The 12955-nt window shown below is 44.4% G+C and overlaps 1 pseudogene; it reads left to right on the top strand.

Moving 5' to 3' along the window:
- Positions 1 to 4942: 4942 nt before the first annotated feature.
- On the top strand, positions 4943 to 7339 carry LOC104673749 (annotated as a pseudogene).
- The last annotated feature ends 5616 nt before the right edge of the window (positions 7340 to 12955 follow it).

The following is a 12955-nucleotide window of genomic DNA, read 5'->3' as shown; positions in this document are numbered from 1 at the left end:
CAAAAGATCACACTAGCTCCCCAGATTGAAATGGCTGAAATGACAGAGAATTCAGAATCTAGGTGGCAAGGAAGCTAAACAAGTTTCAGGAAAAGTTTAAAACCCAATCCAAGGAAGCCGGTAAAATAATCTAAAAGTTAAAAGTCAACAACCATTTTAAGAAAGAACCAAACTAAACTAATGGAATTGAAAATTTCACCATAGGAATTTCATAATACAGTTGTAAGCATCAACAACAAAACAGACCAAAGTGAGGAAAGACTCTCAGAGCTTGAAGACCAGACCTTCAAATCAACCCAATCTGGTAAAAATAAAGAGAAAAGAATTTTAAAAATGAACAATACTTCTGAGAAACAGGGATTATGTGAAGAAACCAAACCCATGACTCATTGGCATTCCTGAGAGAGAAGGAAAGAGAGTAAGCAACTTGGAACACATAGTTGAGGACATAGCCCATAAAATCACCTCAATCTCACTAGAGAAGTCAACATACAAATTCAAGAAATTCAGATAACCTCGATGAGATGCCATAGAAGATGGCTAACCCCAAGACATACAGTCATCAGATTCTCCAAGGTCAACAGGAAAGAAAAAAATCTTAAGGGAAGCTAGAGAAAAGGGTCAGGTCACTTACAAAGGGAGCCCCATCAGGCTAACAGTGGACTTCTCAGAAGAAATTTTACAAGTCAGAAGAGACTGGAGGCCTACTTTCAGCATTCTTAAAGAAATTCTGACTAAGAATTTCATATCACACCAAACTAAGCTTCATAAGCAAACAAGAAATAAAATTCTTTCCAGACAAGCAAATGTTAAAGGAATTCATTACCACTACACCAGCTCTACAAGAGGTCCTTAAGGGAGTTCTAAACATGGAAACAAGAGAATGGTACCTGTTACCATAAAAACATTTAAGTACATAGCCTTCAGATCCTATAATGCAACTATATAACTGAGTCTACAAATCAACCAGCTAACAACATGACAACAGGATCAAAACCTCACATGTCAATATTAACCTAAATGTAAATGGTCTAAATGTGCCACTTAAAAGGCAAAGAATGGCAAGTCAGATAAAAAAAAAAAAAAAAAAAAAGGACCCAACCGTCTACTGTATTCACATGTAATGGCACATGTAATGTGTAATGACAACCAGAGGCTCAAAGTAAAGGGATGGAGAATGATTTATTATGCAAGTGGAAAATAAAAAGAGCAGGAGTTGCTATTATTATATCAGATAAAACAGACTTAACACTAACAATAGTCAAAAAGGACACAGCAGGGCATTACATAAGGATAAAGGGTTCAATTCAACAAGACTGAATATATATGCACCCAACATTGGAGTACCCAGAATCATAAAACAAGTACTTCTAGATCTATAAAAAGACTTAGAGCCAAATCAAGAACACACCCTATTTATGATAGCCACAAAAAGAGTAGAAATACATCTAACTGAGGAGGTGAAAGATCTCTACATGGAGAATTACAAGACACTGCTGAAAGAAATCAGAGATGATGCAAACAAATGGAAAAACATTCCATGCTCATGGATAGGAAGAATCAATATTGTGAAAATGGCCATACTACCCAAAGTAATGTATAGATTCAATGCTATTCCCATTAAACTACCCATTGACATTCTTCACAGAATTAGAAAAAACTATTTTAAAATTAATATGGAACCAAAAAAGAGCTCATACAGCCAAGACAATCCTAAGCAAAAAGAACAAAGCTGGAAGTATCATGCTACCCTACTCCAAATCATACTACAAGGCTACATAACCAAAACAGCATGGTACTGGTACAAAAAAAGACACATAGACCAATGGAACTCAATGGAATAGAGAACTTAAAAATAAGAATGCACATCTACAACCATCTGATCTTTGACAAACCTGACAAAAAAAAGCAATGGGGAAAGGATTCCCTATTTAATAAATAGTGCTGGGAGAACTGGCTGCCCATATGTAGAAAACTGAAGCTGGACCCCTTTCTTACATCATATATCAAAATTAACTTAAGATGCATTAAGTACTTAAATGTAAGACCTCAAACTATAAAAATCCTAGAAAAAACCTAGAAAATACCTTTCCTGACATCCACCTTGGCAAAGAATTTATGGGTAAGTCCTCAAAAGCAATTGCAACAAGAACAAAAATTGACGAGTTGAACGTAATTAAACTAAAGAGCTTCTGCAAAGTAAGAGGAATTATCAACAGAGTAAACAGACAACCTACAGAATGGGAGAAATATTGGCAAACTATGCATCCAGCAAAGGCCAAATATCCAGAATCTATGAGGAACTTAAATCAAAAAGCAAAATCTAATAACCCCATCAAAAAGTAGGCAAAGGACATGAACAGACCCTCCCCCCCCCAAAAAAGAAAGACATTCAAGCAGCCAACGAACATATGAAAGAATGTGAATCATCACTAATCATCAGAGAATTCCAAATCAAAATCACAATGAGATACTATCTCACAACAGTCAGAATGGCTATTATTAAAAAGTCCAAAAACAACAGATGCTGGTAAGGCTGTGGGGAAAGGGAATGCTTTTATGTACTGGCGAGAATGTAAATTAGTTCAGCCACTGTGGAAAGCAGTCTGGAGATTTTTCAAGGAAGTAAGAGTTGAACTAACATTTGTTGCAGCAATCCCATTACTGGATATAGACCCAAAGGAAAACAAACTATTCTACCAAAAAGACACATGCATGCCTATCTTCATTGCAGCATTATTCACAATAGCAAAGACATGGAATCAACCCAGGTGGCCATCAACAGTGGACTGGATGAAGAAAATGTGATACATATACACCATGAAATACTATGCAGCCATAAAAAAGAATGAAACTGTGTCCTTTGCAGCAACATGGAAGCAGCTGGAGGCCATTACCTTAAGTGAACTAATGCAGAAACAGAAAACCAAGTATCACGTTTTCATTTACAAGTGGGAGTGAAACATTAGGTACACATGGACGAAAAGGTAGGAACAATAGACACTGGGGAACACGAGACGAGGTACAGAGAGGAGAACAAGGGCTGAAAAAGTAACTACTGGATACGGTGCTCAATTCCTGGATAATAGAGTAAATCATACTCTAAACCTCAGCATCACACTATATACTTTTGGAACAAACCTGCATATGTACATCCTGAATCTAAAATAAAAGTTGGAAAAAAAAAAAACCCTACTCATTCAAAAGCAGGCAGAAAAAGACAGAAATGGGAATGAACAGAAGATGGGACAAACAGGAAGCAAATTATTAGAATGGTCGAATTAAGCTCAGTTATGACAATAATATCAAATGTGAATGGCCCATCTAAACAGTCCCATTAAAAGGTAGATACTGGGGCCGGGCACGGTGGCTCATGCCTGTAATCCCAGCACTTTGGGAGGCCAAGGTGGGTGGATCACCTGAGGTCAGGAGTTCAAGACCAGCCTGGCCAATATGGTGAAATCCCATCTCTACTAAAAATTAGCCGGGCATCATGGCATGCACCTGTAGTCCCAGCTACTCCGGAGGCTGAATTGCTCGAACGTGGGAGGCAGAGCGTGCAGTGTGCTGAGATCACGCCACTGCACTCCAGTCTGGGCAACAGAGCGAGACTCTGTCTCAAAAGAAAGAAAAAAAACTAACAAATCTTTAACAAGGTTACCCGAGAGAAGACAACTAAAATTCAAAATGAAAGAGGGGATATTGCTGATTTCACATAAATAAAAAAGATTACAAGAGAGAACTATGAATGATTGTATGTCAACAAACGGATATCTACATGAAATAGACAAATACTACAAAAACACAATCTACCAATGTTGAATCACAAAGAAATGGAAACTCTGAAGCCTGTAACTCATCAGGTGATTGAATTAGTAATCAAAAACTTTCGAACCAAGAAAAGCCCAGGACTAGATGACTTTACTGGTATATTCTACCAACATTTAGGGAAGAATTAATATCAGTCCTCCTCAAACTGTTCCAATAAATTGAAGAGGAGGTAATACTTCCAAACTCACTCTACAAGGCCAGCATTGTCTGATACCAAAGCCAAAGACACTGCAAGAAAAGAACACTAGCGAACAATATCCCTTATAAATATTGATTCAAAAATTCTCAACAAAATACTAGCAAACCAAATTCAACAGTGCATTAAAAGATTATCCACCAGGACTAAGTGGGATATATTCCTGGAAAGCAAAGATGGTTCAACATCAATGGTACTGATAGTTCAACACCATTCAACAAAGATGGTTTCAATGCACTGAAAATCAATCAGTGCAATATACCACATTGATAGAATAAAGGAAAAATATCAATTATTGCAGAAAATACATTTGACAAAATTCATAAAACACTTCCTTAATCAATACCTCTAAACTCTATCACATCATAAACTATGCATATGCTTTCACCCCCAAAGCATCCTAAAACAACTCCTATTTAAAAATACCCTTATATCCATGCTACTCACAAATATACAACCCAAGTATATGCAAGAACCCTAGAAATATATAATTAAAATTTCCAAAACCCATATATACATGAAATTAACCTATTCTGCTGAGCAGTCTAGGAAAAAAAGAATAAAAAATAAATAAATAAGAAGGAAATAGCCTGCATGTGCCCCACTGATGGGGAGGTGTGGACCAGAGGTGTGGGCAGAGGGTTTGCAGTGGAAGCTCCTGTGTCCCTGTGTGGAAATGACACATGGAGTCCTGTCACGTCACATGACAGCGCAGCACACAGACACTCACAAAGAGAGGGGAAATACACGACGCCTGGTTGTCTGCCGCCCCCGGCACCTCCCCCAGTCGCCCTGGCCAGGCCCTTTCTGTGCTTCCCCCACTCCCTGGCCCTGCACCCTCCCCACCACTTGGCGCCCAAACTTGCCTCAGGCTGCCCAGCAAAGTACAGAACTCGAGTCCCAGTGGAACAGAAGATGAACTCAACTGAATTCAGTGAAGATGTAGAAGAACTTCTAAGAAGTGAGAGTGGAGACAGAGGCCGAAGATGCTGCTCTAGGCTGCTCCATGAATGCCAGGACTTCTGAGAAGCACCCTCTGGACAGCGTCTTCACTGCCCTCCAGGACTTGGCAGGTCAGCAGTGGCCCCCCAGACTCTGTCCCCAGCATGAAGAGGAGGCAGCTGATCCCAGAGGCACTCCTAGAAGGCATGTGGAACCTGAGAACAGCTCGCCCTGCCAAGGCAATGGAGAGCAGGCTGGCAGGGCAGGAGCTCGGGCTCTGTGTGGCCAGGCAAGGAGGAGCCCTACAGCCACGCCAACACCCCTTCCTCCAAGAAGCCTCTGTATGACATCTTGCACAATGTCATGGAGAAGAAGAATCCTACCTCAGGGGACCTGCTAAACATGCATGAGCTCTTCCAGAAGGCAAATGCCAGCAACAGCCCCTTGCCACTTAGGCTCCTGAATGAGCCACAGAAGTGGGACTGTGGCAGCACTGGGGCGGCCACCAACAGTGATCCTAACATCTACTTCCTGATCCAGAAGATGTTCTACATGCTCAACACCCTCACGTTCAACAGGTCCCAGCTGCACAGCAAAGTGGACCTGCTCTCCCTGAAGGTGAACCCCACTGAGATGGTGGCCAAATTCCAGGCTGCCCCCACCACCCCATAGCAGCTCACGGGCGGCGTAGCTCAAGCAGACTGTGGACCAGAGCCTGTCGGGCGAGGCCCTGGCCTGCTTCCTGCTGGTGCAGCTCTTCCCCAAGCGCATCAGCCAGTCGACTTCTCCCGAGGCTGCAGTGCCTGTGGCTTTGAGGCCAAGTGTAAGCTGGAGTCACTGCACCTGCAGCACATCCACAACTACATGGAGGTCTACTACCCCTCAGTGAAGGACACGGCTGTGTGACAGGCCGAGTGCTTGCCCCAGCTGAGTAACTTCTTCAGTCGTTTCTGGGCCCAGCGGGAGATGGAGAACAGCCAGCCCGGTGGCCAGGCTGCCAGCTTCTTTGAGGCCGAGCAGTGGACCCCGGCCACTTCCTGGACCACAAAGACGAGGAGGAGGGCCTGTCTCTGGACCAGAGCAGCACCATCGCCTCAGACCATGTAGTGGACATGCAGGACCTCACCGAGTTTCTGGATGAAGCCTCTTCGCCTGGCGAGTTTGCCGTCTTCCTCCTCCACTGGCTCTTCCCTGAGCTGTTCGACCACCGCAAGCTGGGCGAGCAGGACAGCTGCCACGGGGACGGCGGTAAGCAGGAGCTGGACCCGCAGAGGCTGCAGATCATCTGCAATGACACGGAGGTCTACTTCCCCCACATGCAGGAGGAGGCCTGGCTGCAGGAGTGCGCCCAGCACATCAACGACAAGCTCCAGGGTCTGGGGCTGGCCCCGGGCAGCAAAGGCGAGCCCCCCAAACGATGACTGCTATGACTCCTCTAGCCTGCCCAATGACATCTCAGTAATCAGGGTGGAGGATAGCTTCGAGTGCCAGCAGCACTGCTCCAAGAAGATCTGGCTGGTACCCATTGACTTGGACAAATTGGAGATCCCCCAACCCAACTTGGAGGTGCCTGGCGCCGACTGCCTGCTCAGCAAGGAGCATCTGCGCAGTATCTACGAGAGCAGCCTGTCCATCAGCAACTTCGCCTCGTGCCTGCTGGTGCCCCTGCTCCCCAAGCTCTTCACCCATGAGCACCTGCACAAGCAGTACAGCTGCAGCGGCTCCCTGGGCAAGAAGTAGCTGGACCTATCCTGCATCAAGTTCATTCACCACTATGTGCACCTACGCTACCTCTGCACCAAAAACAACTGCTTCTGGACCCTGGAGTTCACTGGCAAACTGGACAAGCGCTGCCCACGCCAGGACACAAGCAGAGGCGCTCCTACCAGCAGCGGTGCAAGGTCCATGTGTTGGCCCCGAGTGCAGAGACATGAGGAGCTATGCAGTCAACCCCAAAAGGGGAGGAGTTTGAGGGTCCCCCGCTGCCCCAGAGAGGAGCAGCAAGGACTTTGCAAGATCCCCTTGGACGAGGTGGTGGTCCCTCACCCAGCTTCCCGGTGCCCTCTGCCTACCTGCTGTCCCACAATGAGGTGCGTGAGATGGTGCCGCAGAGCCTCTCTGTGGGCAACATTGCCGCAGGGCTCCTCCACCACCAAGAACCTCCAGCTGCAGTACAACCATTCCCGGGCTTGCAACAAGAAGCAGCTGGACCCTACGCAGCTGCGGCTCATCCGCCACAACGTGGAAGCTATCTACCCCCTGGAGAAGGTGGAGGAGGTGTGGCACTGCAAATGTATCCCCAGCATCCACGAGCGGTGCCGCTGCCCTAACAGGAAAAAATGCAACATCCTCAAGAAAGTGGAGAAGTGAAGGCCCGTGGCCTGCCCAGAGACTCAGGGTCACCAGAGACTGAGCGATGCTCAGGAGCATGCTTATGGCATCCACAGACAGGCACCTTATGTCCGTGGGGTGTGGCTTATTACTCTTGCACATGTACACACCCAACCAACCACAAGAAAGAAGCTTTGAGTTTGGTCTCTTGTCCTTACGACTTCTGTCCTGCGTTCCATGGCGGTGCAGCCTGAGTGCCGGGAGCGTGAGCTGTAAGAGCAGGGACTCTGTCCTGCGTTCCCTGGCGGTGCAGCCTGAGTGTCGGGAGCGTAAGCTGTGAGAGCAGGGACCAGTGGGTAGGGGTCCTCTCCCCTAGTTGTGTCCTCCCCAGCCCCTCACAACTTCAAATGCAAACTCAGCAGCTCTTTTGCTCCTCTTCCCATATTTTACAGCTTCCATTTTTATCCAATTTTTTTTAAATTAAAAAGAAACCCTTAAAAAAATCACTGGGCCATTTTACTTAGAAAAAAAAATCTTTTAAAAAGTGCCATCTTCAGGCCGGGTGCAGTGGCTCATGCCTGTAATCCCAGCACTTTGGTAGGCCAAGGCAGGTGGATTACCTAAGGTCAGCAGTTCAGGAACAGCCTGGTCAACATGGTGAAACCCCATCTCTACTAAAAAACAAGCAAAAATTAGCCGGGCCTGGTGGCGGGTGCCTGTAATCCCAGCTACTTGGGAGGCTGACAGGAGAATCACTTGAACTCGGAAGGTAGAGGCTGCAGTGAGCCAATATAGCACCATTGCACTCCAGCCTGGGCAACAAGAGCAAAACTCCATCCCCAAATAAATAATAAATAAATAAATAAAGGTGCCATGTTCGTGTGCAATGGCTAATCATCGCTTCAGGTGGCATGGATACTGATTTTTACCGACCCTGTCTTTTAAATCTGATTCTGGAAGAGTCAAGAGGCCTCCTGGATGGCAGTAGAGGGGATGGAATAGTGTGAAGTCCTTTGCGACCATGTGCAAGCTTTCCCTTCTGCTCTGGTGCCTCGGAAGGCTTCCATCAGGCATGTGTCCATCAGGCATGTGGGTAAAATGTTGTGCTCACTCTGTAAAGGAGGAGACTCGATGATGATGATATGAACATAGAAAGCCATGGAAACATGTCCGCAGTGTCTTCATTCGAGCTGTGTCCTACCACTGTCCCCATTCCCTCTCCACATATGGTTGCTTGTTGGAGATTCTGGGTTCTGGGAGCTGTGTAGTGACTTCCCCAAACCTCAGTGTTAGCTCCTCCAGGCAGCACCACATCCTCGTTCCCCAGGGTGGGCCCATGTCTGGGACCCTCTTGGGGATACCAGACATTGGAAGGACACAGGTCATCTCAGATGGGGCATCCATGTCCCTTCCCAGAGTCCACTCAGAACTTTCCCCTTGGACCCCCTAGAAAGTCCTGCTGTCCTCCACCTGGCCACCCCTTGGCTTTGGGAGACACAAGTCTTCTCTCCCCACTGACTGGAAATGTCAGACTCCTGCAGGCCAGCTGCATGCTTTCCAGCAGCACCAACCAGGAAATTCCCAACAGGTAAAATCTTTAAAAATGACACTTTTACCTACCTAACTTTGGAGTCCAAATGCCTAAGAGGGAAAGGAAACAGTCTAACCAGAGTCCAGGAAAATTAACTGAATCACACGGGGTAGACATAAAACCCCTGTGGGAATATTACAGGTTCAATAACCTAATGGCTTAGTATTTTGCTACTTTAAAATGCAGAGATAACAGAAACAATCTGAATATTCTTCATACAGCCGGTAAGGACTTCAGTTCCAGTGGCCATATGACATACTTTTGCCTGTACCCAGGGGCATTTTTAAAAATATAACATCAGATTTTAAGCAATGTAAAGTTGCTAATCTAACTTGTAAATTTGTTCTTGTGTCATTTACAGATTATTTCTCTTGAAACCACAACCTGAGTTACTGAAATCTAGAAAGGCACAGGGACTTACTCTGTCACACATAGCTACTCATGCACACACACACTGTTACTAAAAGCTGAAGTGAGATGACGGGGGCCTACATGAACAATAAGTTCAATTTCTTTGGGCCTGGAAAGAAAGGACTGGAGCAGCCAGGAGACTCACTTTCCCTCATCGCTTGGGCCCTTCTCTACGCCTTAGTCTCTCCAGCACATGCCCACACCACGCACACACACATGCCCCACCAAAGACAGCTGTGGCCCTCTCCCCACCTGCCCCGCTGGTTGTTGGCGGTGAGGCGTCCCATGAAATTTGTTCCGGTTTCTAGGATGTAAACAAGAAGACTCCAAGCCATGAAGTGCCCTGCTTTCTAGAGGGTGAAATGTTGACCTTGCAACTTTAGAAGCACAATCATTTATTAGTAATCTTTTTTGAAATTCCCATCTACCCATGTCAGAGAAGTTCAGCAAGTTCTGGGAATTAAATATGTTTGTTTGTAACTTAGAGCATGCTCAGTTTTTGGAAACCATATTTCAATGATTTTCTTAACATCCTTCACGTGTAGGGCTTTTTCCCCCAAATCTTACAGCCCCTTTCGGTGAAGAGAAATGGACACATTCTGGGAACTATTCCCGTCCCTCTGGACCGTCGTCAGGAAACGCCTGCGGGTCCCGTGCCCTGTCTATATCATGTCCTCACTTCTCCATCTGTACAGGTGGCTCCAGTGGGCATTTTTTTTTATTTTAAACTTTTTACAAGAAGCAACAGAAGTACAAAATACTGATTTTTTTCAAAATTTAATGTGTTCCATGAAATCTGTTGGCAATCCCTTTCCTTCTCCCTGTCTAAATTCTTTGCTTTTTACTTGTTTTTTGGATTTTTTTTTTTTTTTTTTTTTTTTTTTTTTTTTTTTTTTTGGTCCTGTATCCCAAGAACTAAAAAATTAGCACAGACATGTTTTGATGTTGAGTGAATTAGTAAGTCACACTAGGTGGCAGGGTTCATTGGTTTCTCTGTTAGTAACTTTTTAAAGAATGAAGATAGTCATGAATGTACTGAGTGTTCAAACCCTGCTTTAGTTCACCTTGGCTGTGTCTACACGATGACAAATGTTTGACAGGAAATAAAGTCGTGTCTGGTGTCATTTGCACTACTGCGCCCCCCCAAACCTTCCTTTCCTTTATGTTTGTTGTTGGGGAGGGAGGACCACATCAGCAGCAATCATCAACCAACCAGTGGGATCTACTTAGTGGTGAGTGGACTGGCTGTTTAATTGGTAAGAGTCGCTGGCCTGACCACACTACAGCATGGCCACGTGGGTTCCTGTGGAGATGGCCTCAGTTTCCAACATTCCCCCCCAAATGTTTGCTTCTTGCCCAATCGAGAGGGGATCTTGAGACTCCCAAGTGGAGGTCGTGAGCTTGCACCCTGCCTGACTGTGCAGACAGACTGTATGGATATATGAAGTGGGGGTGGAGGCCAAGGGGCTATTACTGCTGTTTGGAAATATTTGCCTCTTGTAGATCCAAGCTTAATGGTTTTGTGACATCCTAGTACTAGCAAACTCTGCAAGTGGGTATCAGAGTTAATACTGTGAGGAGATAAAGTAGCGAGAATAGTTTTGCTAAAGATAATGAAATATCACATGTCTGCATTTTACCATTGATTTGAGTGCATCCTTAGAAAAACTTAATGTAATTAAAAACCCAGGACATTTTTGGAAATCGTATGCTCTCTAGCAACTTTGTGTGAATTTTGATACGAACTGTTTATGAGTTACATAAAATGTTATAAAAATAGAAAAAAAGAGGAAATTATCCTATATTCCCCTGGTAGAAGCAGAGACCACACACTCACAGCTCTAGAATGGACACATAGCCACCACATTTCCTAAACAAATTCACACTCTTCAGATTACACAAACTCAAACATGCAGATGCCTGAATAACACACCCACAATATACTCACAGATCCAAATACACACACGGCCGTATACTCCCAAATACAAACATACACAAGCCTCCATCTTGAAAACTCTAAATATTCTGTCCATATCCTCAGGTTACATACATATAGTTATAACACCCAAATACACCCAGCCATCTCTCTGCCTCCAAATTCTTCACCCCAAAAATGTACACCTAAATTCTCATCTAGACGCCGTGAGCACAGATAAAACTCCTCTACTCTGAATACACACAAATCCAACACACAAAGCATTAAAACATACAATGTTACCTGCCTTTTCAAATGTATGTACACACATTCACAATATCTCACAGTACCCTCAAAATGCACAGAACCACCCCCAGCACGCAAATACATACACACACACACACCCATTCAAATATGAACACATAACTATCCAGTACCCTCAGAATAAACCCAAAACCCATTATGCTTCTGTAATATACTAAAAACTCACCCATATTCCCCTAAAAACACATTTCCAACACCACTGAATATTTAACCTACCTACATAAATATATATCTTAGATATATAACACATACACATGACACAGAATACAAATACCCAAAACAGACACAAATCCCCAAAATGTGTTAGTATAAAAACATTCCACACCGGCCAATGCCTCCCTTGTCACACAGCAGCCTTCACACACCTAAACACCCTCCCTCATCAACTCCCCATACTCCTTAGTGAAACAGAAGCACAGCAATGGAACATGTTCTGAACACAATAGGGCAGATGTATCACTATGAAGAGTATTCATGGTCCTTCTCTGTGGTGTCTCTGTCTGAGAGATTATACATCCCTGGTCTGTTTAACTCAAGTATGGCCACATGACTTGTTATGGCAAATGAAATGTGAGCAGAAGTGCCATGTATGACTCTAAGCAGAAGAAATCCTTCTAGTCTTGTCCCAAATGAGGCTGCTCCATCCATCTGGATACAAGGCAGAGGACCAGTAACTGAAAAAGCCAACCAATGGAGGACACATAACATACATGATAAACCTACGTTGTTGGAAGTCAGTGAGATGCAGAATTATTTGTTACATCAGATAACCTGGGATATTCTGATGGATGCATACCCACCAAAACATAGAGAAATACCACACTGCACACACACACGCGCGCGCGCGCGCACATGCACACATACCATCCTCTCAAAACTCCCCAAATATGCATCCTCAATATCTACAGTTAGAAATACACATCTACAACCTTCCATGATCCAAATAAATGCGCAGACACACCAACTCCCAATCTCCAAATGCATATATTAGACACTCCAGCCTTCTCAGGCCAGCTGCATAAAACCTGCACAAGCTATGAATTCACACATCCCTCATCCCACCAGAATTCAACACATACTTCACATAACCTTACCCTCCTTCAAATACATATACATGCTCCCTACACATATTCTGAATATCCACATAAACTACCCACAGTCTAGAACACATATAATCCAAAAGAATCCTCACATTATACACAAAACTCCAACTCTACCACAAACATATGTGGTGGCTTTCCCCCCTAATATATACACAGCCACTCACACTCCCTAAATTCATACATACAAAGTCCAACTTTGTATGCACAGACACACTACCCTAAACATACAGACCTCCACCTCCCACATATCCTGAACACACAGACATATGCATTTGTTTTCCACCCTCAGACTACAAATGAAGAAAGGGATT

This window comes from Rhinopithecus roxellana, chromosome 16 (genome assembly GCF_007565055.1).
Source record: "Rhinopithecus roxellana isolate Shanxi Qingling chromosome 16, ASM756505v1, whole genome shotgun sequence".
NCBI lineage: Eukaryota > Metazoa > Chordata > Mammalia > Primates > Cercopithecidae > Rhinopithecus > Rhinopithecus roxellana.
Note: the sequence above shows the minus strand (reverse complement) of the source record. Positions and strands in the feature narration are given on the sequence as shown.